General features: G+C 44.4%; 1 protein-coding gene across 4 annotated transcripts in view; it reads left to right on the plus strand.

The window, feature by feature from the left end:
- The window catches only part of palld (palladin, cytoskeletal associated protein), a 446,071-nt gene that overhangs the window by 310,659 nt on the left and 116,585 nt on the right, over window positions 1-18,827 (plus strand). The window contains exon 1 of one of the 4 annotated variants that reach the window (XM_072257628.1): window positions 766-908. The exons of the other annotated variants lie outside the window; for them this stretch is intronic. The gene's annotated coding sequence lies outside the window, so the exon portion shown is untranslated. Of the gene's footprint in view, window positions 1-765; window positions 909-18,827 lie in introns of those variants that run through there. 4 annotated transcript variants of the gene reach the window in all.

Here is an 18,827-nt window from a genome sequence, read left to right on the forward strand (position 1 = left end):
TAGCCCTTCGAGCCGCGCTTCCCAGCAATCCCCTGATTTTAATCCTAGCCTAATCACGGGACAATTTATGACGACCAATTAACCGGACTGTCTTTGGGCTTTAGGAGGAATCCAGAGCAGTCACGGTTAGAGAGCATACAGACTCCTTACAGGCAGTGGTGGGAATTGAACCTGAGTCACTGGCGTTGTAAAGCATTGTGCTAACCACTCAGCTATCATGCCAAGTTACAATAAGTAATCTGGAATCTTGAATCCTGCAGAGACAAGGGATGGAGGGATATGGATTATGTGCAGGCAGATGGAATTACTTTCACTTAGCATAATGGATAGCACAGAATTTGCAGGCCGAAGGGCCTGTCCCATGCTGTTGTATCATTTATTAACGTGGCTTCTCGTGGTGGAGGAGGAGGAGGAGAGCGAGGTTAAAACAAAGCAAAGAAGTTGACCCGTCACCTCTCAATGAATGGGAGAACCCTCACTCAGGACAAGGTTATTGTCCTGTGCATACCAAGAGGCACTGTATGATTAAAAACTTGCAGCAGCATCGCAGGCATGTAGATCCAAACAGCAACACAGAACATAAAACATGCATAAACTACACAGGAAAGTGAAGGAAAAGGCTGCTTTTCCCCTGGACACCTTTATGGTGAAACAGCGGCAGACTGCGTGCCTGCTTTGTGTGCTTTTATTTTGAAGTGACTCAGGCGACCCGGGCTGGAGAATTACTGAGTCATGAGGCAGAACTCTGTCAGTCGCTGACCGGGCTGTATATATTGTCGGATATCTGTTGGACGTGCCACATTTGGCTGCAATGTTTCCGTGCTGATGTGACTACATTTTAAACTACCCTTTATTGAGCGTCTGTGTGGACATCTAAGTGTCACGCAAGCGAGTCTAGTGAAAGGGAGGTAAGAACTTGCTTTTTACTAAACAAACCACTTTTTTTTTACTTTGAAGCCTTTATGCAATTTTTTTTGGCAACTATAGTTTAGAGTGCTTGGTGGAGACGTGTGAGGATTCTGGTTAATCTCACAGGTTTGGGATACTAGTTGGATTTTCCACATGCTCCTACAAAGTAATTTTAAAGTCAGGAAGCGTGGCTCTTCACTGATTGCTGTTATATTGTCAGTTTTACTCTGTAAGGGTGAAATCAAAAAAAAGTAGCACTAGTTAACTCATCCAGGGCTACTTTTGAAGTATCGTCATTGGTGTATCAAGACAGTCAATTTGTGCATAGCAAGCTCCCACAAACAATACATTGACAAAGGCAAGATAAAGTATTGAAAAGGGGATAAATATTGATCAGGACACCTCTCATCCTTCTCCAGGATAGTTCAGTAGGTTTTTCGTGTCCACTTGAGAGCACAGCCTCTGTTGAGGGTCTCCTTTAGTCGTATGTGTCCAGTAGTGGGAGGGTCTAGGACCTGAGGGCACAGAGTGCAAGTGGGAGGACGGCCCTTCAGAACAGAGATGAGGAGGAATTTCTTCACCCTGAGGGTGGTGAGTCTGTGGAATTCATTGCCACGGACATCTGTGGAGGCCAAGTCATTGGGTGTATTTAATGCAGAGTATGATAGGTTCTTAATTAGTAGGGGCATCAATGGTTATGGGAAGAAGGCAGGAAAATGGAATTAAGAGGGAAAATAAATCAGCCATGATTGAATGGCAGAGGAAACTTGATAGGCTGAATAGCCTAATTCTGCTCCCATGTCTTATGGTCTCTCTGACAGTGCAACATTCCCTCAGTACTGCATTGGAGTATCAGGATTGTACGTTCAAGATCCTGGAGGGGTCCCTAAACCCAATGCCTTCTGACTCAGATGGAGAGAGCCCTGCCAACTGGTATTGCAAAGGTCCATGCAGAGTTGGCACCCCAGTATCTAAGGGAAGCCCCCTTACTTCAAGTTCGTATTGTGTGCAGGACCCTACGATAAACATTAGACACAGCATATCACCCAGGTGGTCTATGCCAAATTATAATGTTCTGTCCCAGAACTTCTCCCACACCACCTTCATTTCATCCTAGTATTGGGGTACAAGTTTGATGAAAAAACAACTTAACAGTGTCAGCTACGTGCTCCAAGTGCAGAGTATATTCCATATGAAAGTTGAATTTAAATGCATTCCAAGAATGGATTGACCAAATAACAAAGAAGCTTATCTGCAAGTGTGGATTGAGTACTCTGCAAATTCTTTTCAACCTCGGGACAGACAATTCCTCTTTTGGGCAATTATTTCTCTGTTTTTCTTTAAGAAGAAACTCTTTCTCGGTCCTTTCCCTCACAAACGTCACTCAGACTTGTGAAAGGAAATGAGCCCCAGACCTTTTTCTACTGAGGTTAGTTTTGTCTTGCTGCAAGTATTGGCAATCATACAAGACAAGCAAGGTACCTTGGTCCCAGAAGACTGCCGGTGTTGTCATGGCAGCAGACAAGGTAGAACTTATTTTTTCTTTAAATCAATATAAAGGGGAATGTGACCGTTCCTGGTACTAAATCCCAGTTTGGACTTAATAACAGAAGCTGTGCAAACAAGGGAACTCTGCTTGGAAATGTTTTAAGGCTTAATTTCAATTCGTGCCATCCATAAGTGTAAATCTTGATAATGTGGACTTCTTTTTTAAAAAATAGGGATAGAGCACATGGCATATATTTTATCACATAACATGCATGTGGGGCACCACAGCAGCATAGCAATAAGCCCAACACTACTACAGCTCGGGGTGTTGGAGTTCAGAGTTGAATTCCAGCACCGTCTGTAAGGAGATTGTGCGTCCTCCCTGTGGATATGTAGGTTTCCTCTTGGTGCTCCCATTCAAAGATGTAGTAGCTAGTAGGTTAAATTGTCCAGTGATGTGGCTAGGGTTAAATCAGGGGGCACCGGGCAGTACGGGTTGTTGGGCTGGAAGGGCCTATTCCACATTGTATCTCTAAATGCAATCTCAAAAAGTGCTGGAGGAACTCAGCAGGTCAGGCAGCATCTGTGGAGGGAAACAGATGGTCGACATTTCGGCTCTCAGAGTTTTTCAGTCCAGATGAAGGATCCCAACACAAAATATCAGCTGTCCATTTCCCTCCACAGATGCTGCCCGACCTGCTGAGTTCCTCAGGACTCCAGCACAGTCTCCTGTGTCTATAGTTGGCTTGTCGTTCATTTTACACCCATCCGTGCTGCCATGGTGGTCCTGTTAAAGGGAAGAGTGTCTTTGAGGGTAGTAGAGACGCTGTCTCGAGACCTGGATTCAGTCCTGATCTCGGGTGCTGTCCGTGTGGAGTTTGCATGTTCTCCCTGTAACTGTGTTGCCATGCTTCTGGCACCAACATAGCATGCCCACAACTGCCAACCCCGTGCGTCTTTGGAACATGGGAGGAAACTGGGGAGCCCAGAGGAAACCAGGTGGTCACAGGGAGAACATACAAGCTCCTTACAGACAGCAGAGTGAATTGTACCCAAATCACTGGCACTGTACAGCATTACACTAACCGCTGTGCTGCCGTTCCAGGTTTACATAGCCCACAGGCCAGGCAGTATCAACAACCAGCCACCCCTGGTGGCTCAAGCACTGACCTCACATCAGAGCCTACGCTGGTTCTAACTCTGTCCGTAGGCAGACAGCAACAGCAAGTCCAGATCAAAGCTCCCTGTCCAATTCTGACAGCAACTGTCCGCAGAGCCTTCCTGAGCTTCGATCGAGTATGACGGGAGTATGCTTGTGGAAATCAATACAGGGCCACAGAAGTGGTGGGCTTGTTTTATGGAGATTCCTGCAGTCCGAAGGGCTCACGTAGTCAAGGATGTTGCTTCGATGCTGTCTCCAGTGAAGTGAAAGAAGGATTGGATTGGTCCCCTGAATTAATACAGGGGGGTGAAGGCTGAAGGTTGCAGATGCTGAAAATCTGCAATCAATACAGACAACAGAGAACATACACAGTTCAACACTGGGCAGGCCATTCGGCCCACCATGTTGTGCCTGTTTATACTAAATGAGTTTCCCGTTGTGTATCATCCATATCCCTCCATTTCCTTCATAGTCACCCCTCTATCTAAAGGCCTCTTAAACTGCACCAAACTGGCTTCTTCCCCCTGTAAGCTTTGCCAGACACATACCACTCTCTGCGTGCTAAAGAAACTTGGCCTTCACATTGCCTTTAAACTTATCCCTCCCCCCACCTTAAAAACACTCCTTTCTCATTGTTTTTCTACTCCCCATTCTGGTCCCCCCCCTTCTCTTCTCCTCATATGGTCACCACCTCCTTCTGGTTCCCTTCTCCTTCCCTTTCTCCCGTGGTCCACTCTTCTGTCCCATCAGATTTCTTCATCTTCAGCACTTCACCACTTCCAACTAAACTAGCACCTCCCAGCTTCTTCCTTCATTCCTCTTCCCCCTCACCTGGTCTCCCCTATCACCTGCCGGCTTGAGCTCCTTCCCCTTCCCCTCCTTCCCAGTCCTGACGAAAGACCTCAGCCTGAATCGTGGATTGTTTATTCCCCTTTACAGATGCTGCCTGACCTGCTGAGTTCCTCCGGCATTTTGTGTGCGCTGTTTATCATGAAGTCCACTGGTGTTTGACATGTTTACTCCTGGGAAAAGATTCTGACTGTCCCGCATATCGGTGCCTCTATCAGTCTCCGACGTTGTAAGGAGAGCAGTCCAAGGTTTTCAACCTTTCCCTATAGCTCATACCCTCTAATCCAGGCAGCAATGTCATAAAACTTTTCTGCACCCTCTCCACAGTCTCCACATCCTTCCTATAACAGGGCAACCAGAACAGCAAACAGAACTCCAATTGTGGCCTGACCAGTTATAGGCAGATGCCGCACGAAAATTGGAGACCCTCCAGGTCGAGCACCATCTGTTAAGAGGGAAATAGGGTTCCTGGGCTTCCACTCACAACGTGGGAAGTGAGAGGCTGTTGCGGAGGGATCTCATTGAAACCTACCGAATGTTGAAAGCACTAGATAGGGTGGATGTGGAGAGGATGTTTCCTATGGTGGGGTTATCCAGAACTAGAGGGCACAGCCTCAAAATTGAGGGGTAACCGTTTAGAACAGAGGTAAGAAGGAATTCCTTTCAGCCAGAGAATAGTAAATCTGTGGAATGCTGTGCCGCAGACCGCGGTGGAGGCCAAGTCTGTGCATATATTTAAGGTGGAAGTTGATAATTTCCTGATCGGTCAGGGCATCAAATGATATGGAGAGAAGGCAGGTGTATGGGGTTGAGTGGGATCCAGGATCAGCCATGATGGAATGGCAGAGCAGACTCGATGGGCTGAATGGCCTAATTCTGCTCCGATGTTTTATGGTATTGTGATCTTAAAGTGGCAAGAGTTTGTGAGAAGGTGGATGGCAAGAGGGAACAGGTGACAGAAGAAGATTAAACAGTTGACATTTCGGGCCGAGACCCTTCCTCAGAGTCCTGATGAAGGGTCTTGGCCCGAAAGGCGGACTGTTTATTCATTTCCATAGGAGCATCTTGACCTGCTGAGTTCCTCCAGCATTTTGTGTGTGTTACTCTGGATTTCCAGCATCTGCTGAATATCTTGAGTTTAAAAGAATGTTAGCTTTATTTGTCAAATGTACTTGGAAACAAACAGTGAAATGCATTGTTTGTGTCAGTGACCAACACAGACTGAGAATGCGCTGGGAGCAGCCTGCAAATGTTGCCACACCTCTGTTGCCGCCATTGCATGCCCACAACTCCCTCACCCGAATCTCTTCCTCCTTAGAATGTGGGAGGAAAGCAGAGCAGCTAGAGGAAACCCAAAAGGTCATGGGGAGAGCGTGCAAGCCCCTTACAGACAGCGATGGGAATTCAAGCCCAATCTGGTAAAAAAGATTAATAGAGAGCGAAAGATCGCATAGATGGACAGTGGAGACGCAGTGGGTTAAAGATCATGCTTCTATGTAAGAAGATGGTGGTGTGACATATATAAGGTGAATAACTCATGTGGAAGAGTCTAGGACCAGAGGGCACAGCCTCAGAATAGGGGGACGTCCATCTGGAACAGAGATGAGGAGGAGCTTCTTTCGCCAGAGAGTGGTGAAACTGTGGAATCTCTGGAATTCATTGCACAGATGGCCGTGGAGGCCTTGTCACTGGGTGCAGTTATGGGGGAGGTTGACAGGTTCTTGATTAGTCAGGGCATGAAAGGTTATGGGGAGAAGGCAAGAGAATGGGGTTAGGAGGGAAATGGATCAGCCATGATGAAATGGTGAAGCAGACTTGATGGGCTGAATGGCCTAATTCTGCTCCTATGTCTTATGGAACCAGACTAAAGGTAGTAAGTAGAGAGAGAAAATAATAAAGAAAAAGGATGCCACCCGTTCTAATGTAATCGAATCTTGGCTGGATATGGGAGCGTTACCAGAGGAATTGCAAGCATAACACTCTTGTTCAAAGAAAAGGGGCAGAAAGATGTGCCAAGCAACTACAGAACAGCCATTTTAAACTCTGTAGCAATACTCTCAAAATGCTGGAGGAACCCTGCAAGACAGGCAGCATCTATGGTGGGGAATGAACAGTCGACATTTCTGGCCAAGACCCTTCATTGGAAGGTTTTAGGAACATTTATCATAAAAAGTTTGCATTGCCAAAGCTGAAACAACACAGAATTTTTTAAAAACAAATCATGTTTGACTAACCTAGGTGTGGTAGAGAGGTTGAGGAAGGCAGTGTATTAGATGTCATCTATGTAGATATTTCAGAAACTTCTGGTAAATTCTCAAGTAAAAGGCTGATAAACAAAATTGAAGCCACATGGAATTAGCAGTCATTACTTATCATAGGCAGGAAATTAATGGAAAGGACTGTAATCAGTGTAATGGTAAATGACTGAACTTCATATTGGATACCGAAAGCAAGTTGGTACTGAGAATCCTGCAATTGTTGATATTTGTTAATAACTTAGACATGGGTGTGCAAGATAAAATTTCCAAACTTTGGATAATTCAAAATGTGTGAAACAGGGAGGTGTGGTGTGTTTGAGTTTATTGTATGTTGTAAGTACATAATTTGGTACATTTTTTTTGGAAAATTAAATTTAACCACAATGGTCTCTCTGGAGCTCATCTAATCAATTGCAAAAGGAGGCTGGCAAGCTGACAGAACAGGCAGATGGGTCCCAGAGGAAATTTAACGCTGACAATTGTGAATTGATGCACTTTGTTGGAAAGGAAATTGGGGAACATTAGAGATAATCACAAAGGTATAAAGAGTGTGCAGGAAAACAGGTGGTCTTCTAGTCGCCATCATTATTCTGTGCTGTGTCATATGTTGTGGGCAATCATAGTCTTTCCATGATTGTTCTTGGCAAATTTTTCTACAGAAGTGGTTTGCCACTGCCTTCTTCTAGACAGTGTCTTTACAAGGCAGGTGACCTCAGCCATTTGAATGCTCTTCAGAGATTGTCTGCCCGTCGTCAGTGGTCACATAACCAGGACTTGGGATATGCACCAGCTGTTCATACGACCATCCGCCGCATGCTTCCCGTGACCCTGATCCGGTGGGTGTGGGGTGGGGGGAAGATGGTGGTGGCCTAAGCAGGTGCCACACCTTGCCCAAGAGTAACCTGCAGGCTAGTGGAGAGGAGGGGGCACCTTATTCCTCCTTTGGTAGAGGCGTATCTCCACTTTACCACCTAAGTCTTCTAGTACCGCTGCCAATTACCTTGAGTCTTACTACCCATGGAAAGGACAAAAGAAATGTTTTGTAACTGTGGCTTTGTAGTATGTTAGTGAATGACTGTGTTAGAATTACCCACACAGACTGGTGTAACCATCCACCTTATCTAAACCTCTCATAATGTTAAACATTTACATAATGTCATCCCTCATTCTCCTACATTCCAAGGAATAAAGATCTAGTTTGGCCAGCCTCTCTCTATGGCTCAGGCCTTCTAGTCCTGGCAACATTCTCGCAAATCTTTTCTGGACTCTTTCGAGTTTAACCAAGTCTTTCATGTAACAGGCTAACATCTGTTAGATAGTAAAAGATGTTAGCTAAAATTGTGGTTAATGTGGCTCCTCTCAACTCTTTAATCCTTTAGATCTTTACATACTGATGAAGTTATGTTGTGCCTGTTGCATATTCCGGTCTGTGGTAGCATTTGGAATTTGGGATTTTGACACTTAATAGCACGAATGAATATGGAGGGATCTGTTGGTGTGGATTTAGATACAGTGAGTCACACTGTCAGAAACAGGCCCTTAGGCCCATCACATCCATGCTGACCACTGATTACCTACCTCCACTCATCCCGTTCACCAGTGTTCAGTCTGTAGCCTTCACTTGCTCATCCGGACACCATATGATAGAAGAGCAATATTAATCTACATTTTACAGGGGCACCATTGAGAGCGTCCTGACAAGTTCATCTCCATCTAGTATGCGATCGGTCGAGCATCAGACCAGAAGTCCCTATAAAGGACTGTGAGAACAGCTGAGAGGATCACAGGGGCCCCCCTACCATCCATCCGGACATTTATCAGGAGTGTTGTGTACGCAGGTCCCACTCATCCTCTTTGGACTAGATCCTCTTTAACTTTCTACCATTAGGCAAGAGACGATGATGCATAAAAACAAGAACAGTCAGGATGAGAAACAGTTTCTTCCCCCAGGCCATTAGGCTTCTGAACTCCTGGCCGCATCATAGGCGATGCGTCACTGGTTAATCTGCTCTATTTAATATTAATGCACTTTAGTTTGTTATTTATGTGTGATTCATCTGCAGATTTTATCCTTACCTTCATAAGTTATTGTGTGTTATGTGTACCGCTGTGCTTTACACCCTGGTTTAGAGAAAGTTTGTCTCGTTTCTACATATGTTACATGGTTATATACGTTTTATATATATATATAGTTAAATGACAATAAACTTCACTTGACTTGACTTGAAAAGGGAAAGGGAGAGGGGAGGAAGCAGGAAGCGCCGGAGAGATATTCTGTAATGATCAATAACTCTCTCTGTTTACTTGCACTTTGCTTAGTCTCTGCAGGTTTGGTCAGTTGTCTTTTGACATTATCTTTTGAATAGACCAATAGACTTTCAGAGCACTACAGTACAGAAGCAGGCCAAGCTATTAATCTGCCTAGTCCCATCGACCTGCTCCCTCACCGTAGCCCTCCGTACCCCTCCCTTCCATATAACTACCCAAATTACTCTTAAAGGTAGAAATCAAATGGTGTGGTTTCAACAGCAGTTCACCTAATCTTTGGGAAAAGCCAGGAGGGAAAGTTAGGTTGCTGGACAACCCAGCCCTCACCCCACGCCCCTCAAGTGACCAGTAATCTAGCCAGCATTTCTCTTTTGCACATTGCCAGAAAAGAACAGATGACATAAAAGCTGTCATTCATAGTAACACACGCAAAATGCTGGAGGAACTCAGCAGGTCAGGAAGCGTCTGTAGAGGAGAACAAACAGTCAGTGTTTCTGAGCGAGTCCCTTCATCCGGACTGGAAAGAAAGGGGACAGAAGCCAGAATAAGAAGGTGGGGGGAAGATGAAGAGTATTCATGGTACATTATCATGTTGCGATATCCAATTCCCACTGTTCTGTTTAAAAACTCTGTGGTGGGTGTCTGGAATGAGCTGCCGGGGTAGTGGTGCAAACAGATAGTGGCTGTTAGACTCATGAATATTCAGGGATACACAGTCAGAAGAGACCCAGTTTCATTTGGCATTGTATATAATAACGATACTCTATTTGAAAGAAGAATTGGGAATGTGAGATAAGATTGAAGACAAAAAGTTCGTACCTATTTTATGCTTCTTCAAGGGTATGAATCCTTGAGGAAATTCAACACCATCCAAGACAAAGCAACCCTCTGGACTGGCACTCCTGTCCACCATTCCAAACATTTATCCTCCCCACCAATGACACATATTCTCTGCATCTACAAAATGCACTGAGGTGGCTCGCCCAGGCTAGTCCGTCGGTTGTCTGTGGAATGCACTGCCATAGGCGACTTTGGAGGCCAAGTCATTGGGTATATTTGAAGCGGAAGTTGATAGGTTCTTGATTAGTCAGAGCGTCACAGGTTATGGGGAGAAAGCAGGAGAAAGTGGTTGAGAGGGACAATAAATCAGCCATAATAGAATGGCAGAGCAGACTAATTCTGCTCCTTTGTCTTATGGCCTCATGGACGGTGCCTCCCAAATCCTTGACATCTACCACGATGGAGTAGGTGCATAGAAATGCCCTCACCTGTAAGTTCCAGGTCACAGCACAGTATATTTCTATGCCTACCTCCTTGAGTGTCATCCCCAACAGCCCTCTGGGTGCATCTTCACTATAAGGACTATGGCAATTCACAAAAGCAGCTCACAATCACCGTTTCAAAGGCACCAAAGGGTGGGCAGTAATTCCTGGCCATGAAAAATGAATGAGTAAATGTTGCCTCCACAGAACATAGAACAGTACAGCTTAGTAACAGGCTCTTTGATCCACAATGTCTACACCAAACACAATGCCAAACTAAACCAAGTCTCTTCCAAGACCCATATCCTTCCAGATCCCTCCATTAGGGCAACACGGTACCATGGTGGTTAGGGTAATGCTTTACCAGCAACCCAGGTTCAATTCCCACTGCTGCCTGTAAGGAGTTTGTACGTTCTCCCCGTAACTGCGTGAGTTTCCTCCGGGTGCTCTGCTTTCCTCCCACAGTGTAAAGGTGTTACCAGTCAGCAGGTTAATTGGTCATCGTAAATTGTCCTGTGATTAGGCTAGGCTTAACTTGGGGGATTGTTGGGCAGAGCGGCTGAAGGGCCTATTCCGTGCTCTTTGTAAATAAATAACCCTGCGTCTCATGGTAACGAAGGCAGCACAGTTAGCGCAACGCTTCAAAAGCGCCAGCAATCAGAGTTCAATTCCAGCCACTGTCTTTAAGGAGTTTATAACTTCCTCCCATGACCACATGGGTTTTCCCCTTGTGTTCCAGTTTCTTCCCACATTTCGAAGATGTACAGATCAGGGTTAGTAAGCTGTGGGCATTTATATTGACGCCAGAAGCACGGTGACGCTTATGGTCCACCTCCAGCACACCCTTGGACTAGGTTGGTCATTGACAAAAAAATTGCCCTACACCTCTCCTCTAACCTAAATTCACGTCCTCTCTTTCTTGCCACTTCCACCCTGGGACAAAGATTCTGACTGTCTATCCTGTCTATGCTTTTCATAATTTGAACATTGAGATCTCCAACTTCCGGTAATTCCCTCCCCCTCCCTTCCCCCATCCCAGTTTCACTCTGCCCCCTCCTCCAGCTGCCTATCACCTCCCTCATGGTTCCGCCTCTTTCTACTACCCATTGTGTTTTCCCCTATTCCTTCTTCACCTTTCCTGCCTATCCCCTCCCTGCTTCCCCCCTCCCCCACCCCTTGACCTTTCCCCTTACTGGTTTTTCACCTGGCACCTACCAGCCTTCTCCTTCCCACCCTCTCCCCACCTTCTTTATAGGGCCCCTACCCCCTCCCTCTTCAGACCTGATGAAGGATCTCAGCCCGAAACATTGACTGTCCGTTTCCACGGATGTTGCCCGACCTGCTGAGTTCCTCCAGAGAGTTGTGCATGTTGCTTTGACCCCAGCGTCTGCAGAATATTTTATGTTCATAATGTTATAAACTTCTATCAGATCTTCCCTCAGCCGCTGGAGAAAACAACTCAGCTTCATCTAAGCTCTCCTTGTAGCTCATACCCTCTAATCCAGGCAGAATCCTGATAAACGTCTTCCACGTAATCTCCAAAGTCTTCACGTCCTTCCCAGGGAGACTAGAACTGCACACAATACTCCGAGTGTGGCCTAACCAAAGATCTATACAGCTAGAACACAATTTGTTTACTCTTATACACAGTGCCCCAACTAATCAAGGCAATTATGCCTTATATAATTCCACCACTATATTAGTACATGGAGCACTACAAATCATAGGTGAATTCCTCTGTGCATGCATCTGCTCTGAAAAAGCCTAGTACATAGATGTGTCGTTAACAGGTTGTACAAATGTTCCTTGTCTAAGTTCCCCCATTTTGTTGCAGAATTGCTTAATTTATTTGGCATTTGCTCTGACGCCGTAGCCACTTGCTTGTCCCAAATTCTAAGGATTTTGGCTGAATGCTCTAACTGGATCACATTTCAGTAGATAGCAGAAGAATGACTATTCTGTTTTCAACCTTCAGCTAATTTTAGCTGCTTCAGTATTACTGAAAAAGGAGTCTAACTGGCATCTAACCATCTATTGCAATGAAGGGATAACTCAGCATTTCATTCTGCTTTCCTTCTTTGGATTGGAACGGGCATTAGCATATTTAGTATTTATATGAGCTTAGGAGGGTAGCTTTTCTCATTTTAAGATTTTTTCTTCAGATTAGCTTTATTAGCTTCACATATGCATCAGAACTTGCAGATGTTGCATCAACGACCATCACAGTCCGAGAATGTGTTCAATTCAGCCCGCAAGTGCCTGGTGTGAATATAATGTATGCACAACGTACTTGTGTGTCTTCGGAGAGTTCAAAGTCCCAAGTAAGTTTATTACCAATGTACGTACATACAACCCTGAGATTCATTTTCTTGTGGGCTTTCACAGAAGAACAAAGAATAATAAATAATATTATATAAATAATAAATAATGTAAAAAACAAAGAACAAAGAAAAACAATAGAATCCATGAAAAAGACAAAGTATGACAAACAATCAATGTGTAAAAGACGAAAAACCGTACAAATATAAAAACAAACAAATAAATAAATACTAAGAACATGAGTAGCGAATCTGTGGAATTTGTTGTGTCAGGTGCCATGGAGGCGAAGTGATTGAGTATATTTAAAGCAGAGGTTAATAGTTTTTTGATTAGCCAAGGTGTCAAAGGTTACAGGGTGAAAGTAGGGGAATCAAGTTGAGAGGGATAATAAATCAGCTGTGATGGAATGGTAGAACAGACTCGATGGGCTGAATAGCCTAATTCTGCTGCTATGTCTTATGGTCTTATGCTCTTATGGTATTCACAATAGAACAAACAAATACAATAGAATCAGTGAAAAACTGCACACAAAGACTGCAAACTTGCAAAAGGAAACTGCAAATAAAAGAATGAATAAATAAATAACAAATGAGCCCATGGTATTACAGGAAAGATTCTAGCATGGATAAAGCAGTGGCTGACTGGCAGGAGGCAAAGAGTGGGAATAAAGGGAGACTTCTCTGACTGGCTGCCAGTGACTAGTAGTGTTCTGCAGGGGTCTGTGTTGGGACCAATTCTTTTTACATTATATTTCAATGATTTGGATGAAGGAATTGATGGCTTTGTTGCAAAGTTTGCAAATGATATGAAGATAGGTGAAGGGGCTGGTAGTTTTGAGGAAGTAGAGAGGCTACAGAAGGACTTAGACAGATTAGGAGAATGGGCAAAGAAATGGCAGATGGAATATAGTGTTGGGATGTGTATGGTCATGTACTTTGGTAGAAGAAATGAAAGGGTTGACTATTTGCTAAATGGAGAGAAAATACAAAAAACTGAGGTGCAAAGGGACTTGGAAGTCCTTGTGCAGGATTCCCTAAAGGTTAATTTGTAGGTTGAGTCGATGGTAAGGAAGGCAAATGCAATGGTTTCATTCATTTCAAGAGGAATAGGTAGATAGATAGATATACTTTATTCATCCCGAGGGAAACTGGGTTTCATTACAGCCACACCAACCAAGAATAGAGCATAAGTATAGCAATACAAAAACCACAAACAATCAAACAATAAAATGCAAACTATGCCAGATGGAAAATAAGTCCAGGACCAGCCTATTGGCTCAGGGTGTCTGACCCTCCACGGGAGGAGCTGCAAGGTTCGATGGCCACAGGCAGGAACAACCTCCCGTGCCACCCAGTGTTGTATCTCAGTGGAATATGGCCGGAGTCCAACAGCAAAAAGTTCAATATCCGGTCTACAAACACGTTCCTCGATCGTAATATGACCCGGATTGCACTATCCGTTGTTAATCAGAACAGCAAGCCTCCAACTCCTTTATGCTTACCGCTCTCAGTGCACTTCCGGTCAGCCCGAACGGTCTGGGAGCCGTCCATGGAGAAGTTTTGATCGGGTATGTCCTCGTGCAGCCCCGTTCCGGTGTAACACATAACACTGCACTCCCAAAATGTTCTCTGACGCCTGGCTAGCATCGTGAATAGAATATAAAAGGAAGGACGTAATGTTGAAACTTTATAAAGCACTGGTGCGACCTCACTTGGAGTATTGTGAGCCGGTTTGGGCCCCTTATCTTAGAAAGGAAGTGCTGAAACTGGAGAGGATTCAAAGGAGGTTCACGAAAATGATTCCAGGGTTGAATGGCTTGTCATATGAAGAGTGGCTGATAGCTCTGGGCCTGTATTCACTGGAATTCAGAAGAATAGAAGGGGTGACCTCATTGAGATCTGTTGAATAGTGGAAGGCAATCAGGAAGGTGGTACAGGAGCCACACTCACACCTCCGGGTTCTGGAACAGTTACTACACCTCAACCATCAGGCTCCGGAACCAGAGGGGATAATTTCACTCAACTTCACTTGCCCCATCATTGAAATGTTCCCATAACCCATGGACTCATTTTCAAGGACTCTTCATCTCATGTTGTTGATATTTATTGCTCATCTATTTATTTTTTGTTATTTCTTTCTTTTGTATTTGAACAATTTGTTGTCTTTTGCACACTTGTTAAGTGCCCAAGTTGGCGAAGTCTTTTATTTTGAATATTATCCTATTATTCTATTATGGATTTATTGAGTATGCCCACAATAAAATTAATTTCAGGGTTGTATATGGTGACATATATGTACTTTGATAATAAAGCTACCTTGAACTTTGAACTTTGGATGTGGAGGCTTTGGAGAGTTTCACCTGGAGGCTGGATTAGAGTCTTTGAACTACGAGGAGAGCTTGGACAAATTTGAGTTGTTTTATTTGGAGACATTGTGCCCAAGGGGAAATCTGATAGAAGTTTATAAAATTATGAAAGGCATAGATACGGTAGACAGTCAGAATCTTTCCCCCAGGTTCTAATTATAATTCCACTTTCTGGATTTTCCCCTTGGTGTCTGATAAAAAAATTGAACTAACAGCGTTCTATCTTAAAGGAAGGAGCCCAACCTGAGGACCTCGAGCCCAAGATAGCCAGCATGTTTGTCAGGACCTCTGTTTTGTGTTACTGAAATCCTACTGGCATGTGCATATGTTTATGTTTGAGACAGTGTTGACATTAATAGAAGATGTGAAGCAACATTTCATTGGAACCGCAATGCCAGATGTTCCTTCAGTTTTTATGCATACCCTTCTCGTTAGGGCAGCTGCCACAGCACAAGAAACCAGAAACAATGCAAGCTAGATTAGCGAAGAAAATCAAAAGGATTCGAGATAGAAATTTATCTATGATCTGCACTAATAGTCCATGTTCAAAATTCAAAGTAAACTTATTATCAAAATACATGCAGTATATGTCACCATTTGATTCATTTTCCTGTGGGCATTCACAGTTAATAATAAAGATCACAATAGAATCAATCACAATCAAAGGACGAACAACCAATGTGCAAAAGACAAAAAAGATCTGCTCAGGGGTGGGGAGGGCTTTACTTGTGATATTCCCCATTGTTCCGCTCTGGTGTTGCACAGTAGTGTAGTAGTTAGCACAGCGCTTTACAGTACAGGAGACCCAGGCTCAGTTCGCACCGCTGTCTGTAAGGGCTTTGTATGGGATTCCTCCAGGTGCTCCTGTTTCCTCCCACAGTCCAAAGACCTACCGGTGTCGGTAGGTGAATTGGTCATTGTAAATTGTCCCATGGTGTTGGTGGTGGCATCCGTTAGTCTCGAGAGACCATGGATCTGTGCCTGGAATGTCTCGCTTCAGTCGGTGTTAGAGCAGCATCTGTTGTGGCTGTAGAGGCCCACACGGGAGTGACAGTCTCGGCTGCATCGACTGCACTTGAAGACGCTGTCCTCCAGTGTTATCTTGGTGCTGTTTTTCCGATGAGTGCACTTTTCTTCAGCAGCAAGCCTCAGCTTCTCTCCTCTTTTTAGACCTCTGCGTAGTTCGCATTTGTAGTTCATGATTAGGCTCGGATTAAATCGAGGGATTGCTGGGCAGCATGGCTCGAAGGGCCAGAAGGCCCTATTCTGCGCTGTATAATAAAAATAAAATGATAAAAAATAAAATAAAACTCTTTTATTTTGATTTCATTGGGTGGTGTTTCAGTATGGAGTATAGTGAGCATACAATACGATTTTGTACATGAGCTATGCTCAGTGGCCACGTTGTTAGGTACCTGATAAAATGGCCACTGAGTGTATGTTCGTGGCCTTCTGCTGCTATGGCCCATCCACTTCAAGATTCGACACATTGTGCATTCAGAGATGCTGTTCTGCACACCACTATTGTAACGTGGTTATCTGAGTTTCTGTCACCTTCCTGTCAGCTTGAACCATTCTGACCATTCTTCTCTGACCCCTCTCATTAACAAGGTGTTTGCATCCACAGAACTACAGCTCGCTGGATGTTTTTGTTTCACACCATTCTCTGTAAACTCCAGAGCAGGGGTTCCCAACCTTTTTTAGGACATGGATCCCTACCATTAACCAAGGGGTCTGTGGCCCCCAGCTTGGGAGCCCCTGCTCTCAGGAGTTTATTCATTTCTGGCACTCAAACCATCTGGTCTGGTACGAAAAATCATTCCAAGGTCAAAGCCACTTAGATCACATTCCTTCCCCATGCAGGTGATTGGTCTGAACAACAACTGAACCTCATGTCTGCACGCTTTTATGCATTGAGATGCTGACACATGATTGGCTGATTAGATATTTACATTAAGGTGAAGGTGTACAGGTGAACCTAAGAAAGTGGGCACTGAGTTGTAAAAGAAGTTTCTAGCTTTCAGTAAAGGGTCCCTTACCATTGGAAGTGTCATGTGTTATAGTTAACTGCCTGAGTACAAGCAGATTCCATCCTGCCTTTCAAAATGAATTTGAATAAAATGGATAGATTTCTAGCTTTAAGGAAAGGAGCTGGACAATGGAACTAATTGGGAAGCAAAGACCAGACTATAAAAATCTGAAATAAGAGCATAAAATGTGGAAATACCACAGACAAGGCAGCGTCTGTGGGAAGAGAACCAGAGCCGAAACACGAGCCTTCGGTCTTGAAGGACCAGCTTTATTTGTCACATGTACATCAAAGCATACAGTCAGATACATCGTTTGCGGCAAATCAAATCAGTGATGATTGTGCTGGGGGCAGCCCACAGTGTTGCCAATGCTTCCAAGTCCAACATAAGATGACCACAACTTACTAACCCTAACTCGTACATATTAGGAATGTAGGAGGAAACCAGAGCACCTGGAGGAAACCAAAGTGCTGATGAAGAAAACGTGAAAACTCCTTACAGTCAGCAGCAAGATTTGACCCCTGACCTTACAGCTGGCACTGTAAGCCATTGCACTAACCCAGGGGTTCCTAACCTGGGGGTCCACAGACCCATGGATTAATGGTAGGGGCCGATAACATAAAAACAGTTGAGAACCCCCTGCGTTAACCACTATATTACCATGCTGCCCCAAGGCACCAATATGGTTCTAAAGTTGTGTATACAGTACTGAGCAAAAGTCTTAGGCACATAAGTATGGCTAGGGTGCCTAAGACTTTTGCACAGTACTGTAGTAATTTTATGTATTTCATTGTACTACTGCCACAAAAAAAAACAAATTTCATGACGTATGCGAGTGATGATAAACCTGATTCTGATATGGGCCTCTGTTGTGGACTGAGAGTGGGAAGGGGGCAGGGAGAGGGGAATCATGGTTGGGAAAAGGGGAAGGGAGAGGGGGAGAACGGGAAGCACAAGAGAGACATTCTGTAATGATCAATAAACCAATTGTCTGGAATCAAATGACCTTGCCTGGTGTCTCAGGGCTGGGAGTGTCTGCGCCCCCACCACCCCTGGCACTCCTTCTCTGCCACCTGCCCCACACCCCTCCCGTGGTGCTCCACTCTTACCATTCCCAACATCCTGTGCTCCCGCCAGATTTACAAACTTGCTGTCTGCTCCTCGTTGACAAATATGGTACTATGCAAAAGTCTTAGGCACCCTCGCAATATATATGTGCCAAAGACTCTTGCACGGTACTATATTTTCCAAGTCAGAAGAGCGGCAGATGTTGGAATCTATGGTAACAAATAATATGATGCTGAGAGAACTCTGTAGGTTATGGGGGGAGGAGGGGGAAATGGGAGGAGGAGTTGCTAATGCTTGGATCAAGACCTCGCATCAATTTGTCAAAGTCAAAGGCCAAGGTTATTGTCACATGCACAAGTACGTGTGTGCACAGGTGCAATGAAAACCTTGCAGCAACATCACAGGCACATGGCATCAGATAAACAGCATTCTCAAGACATTCAGCAATTATACCCAATTTTTACAAGAAAGTCTGAGTGACTTTAATGGGAATAATAAACATTCAAATGTTAGGGTGCGACATATAAAATTCAATGTCGTTTAAGACCAGATATGGATGTGGTAACAGAATATTTGGGTTACTGGATGAACAACTGATTACTGATCCAAGTCCCACCACAAGCAGCTGGTAAAATTAAATTCACATAACTGAATCCATCTGGAACCAAAAGAAAATCTTAGATGTGCAAATAGATTGTTGGAAAATTCCAAGACACAGGGGACTGCAAATGCTGGGATCTGGAACAATGAGGTAGAGTTGCAGTTAGCATAATGCTTTACAGTGCCAGCGACCTAGGTTCAATCCCCGCCACCATCTGTAAAGAGTTCGTACATTCTCCCTTTGACCAT

Source organism: Mobula birostris, chromosome 5, assembly GCF_030028105.1.
Source record: "Mobula birostris isolate sMobBir1 chromosome 5, sMobBir1.hap1, whole genome shotgun sequence".
Taxonomy (NCBI): domain Eukaryota; kingdom Metazoa; phylum Chordata; class Chondrichthyes; order Myliobatiformes; family Myliobatidae; genus Mobula; species Mobula birostris.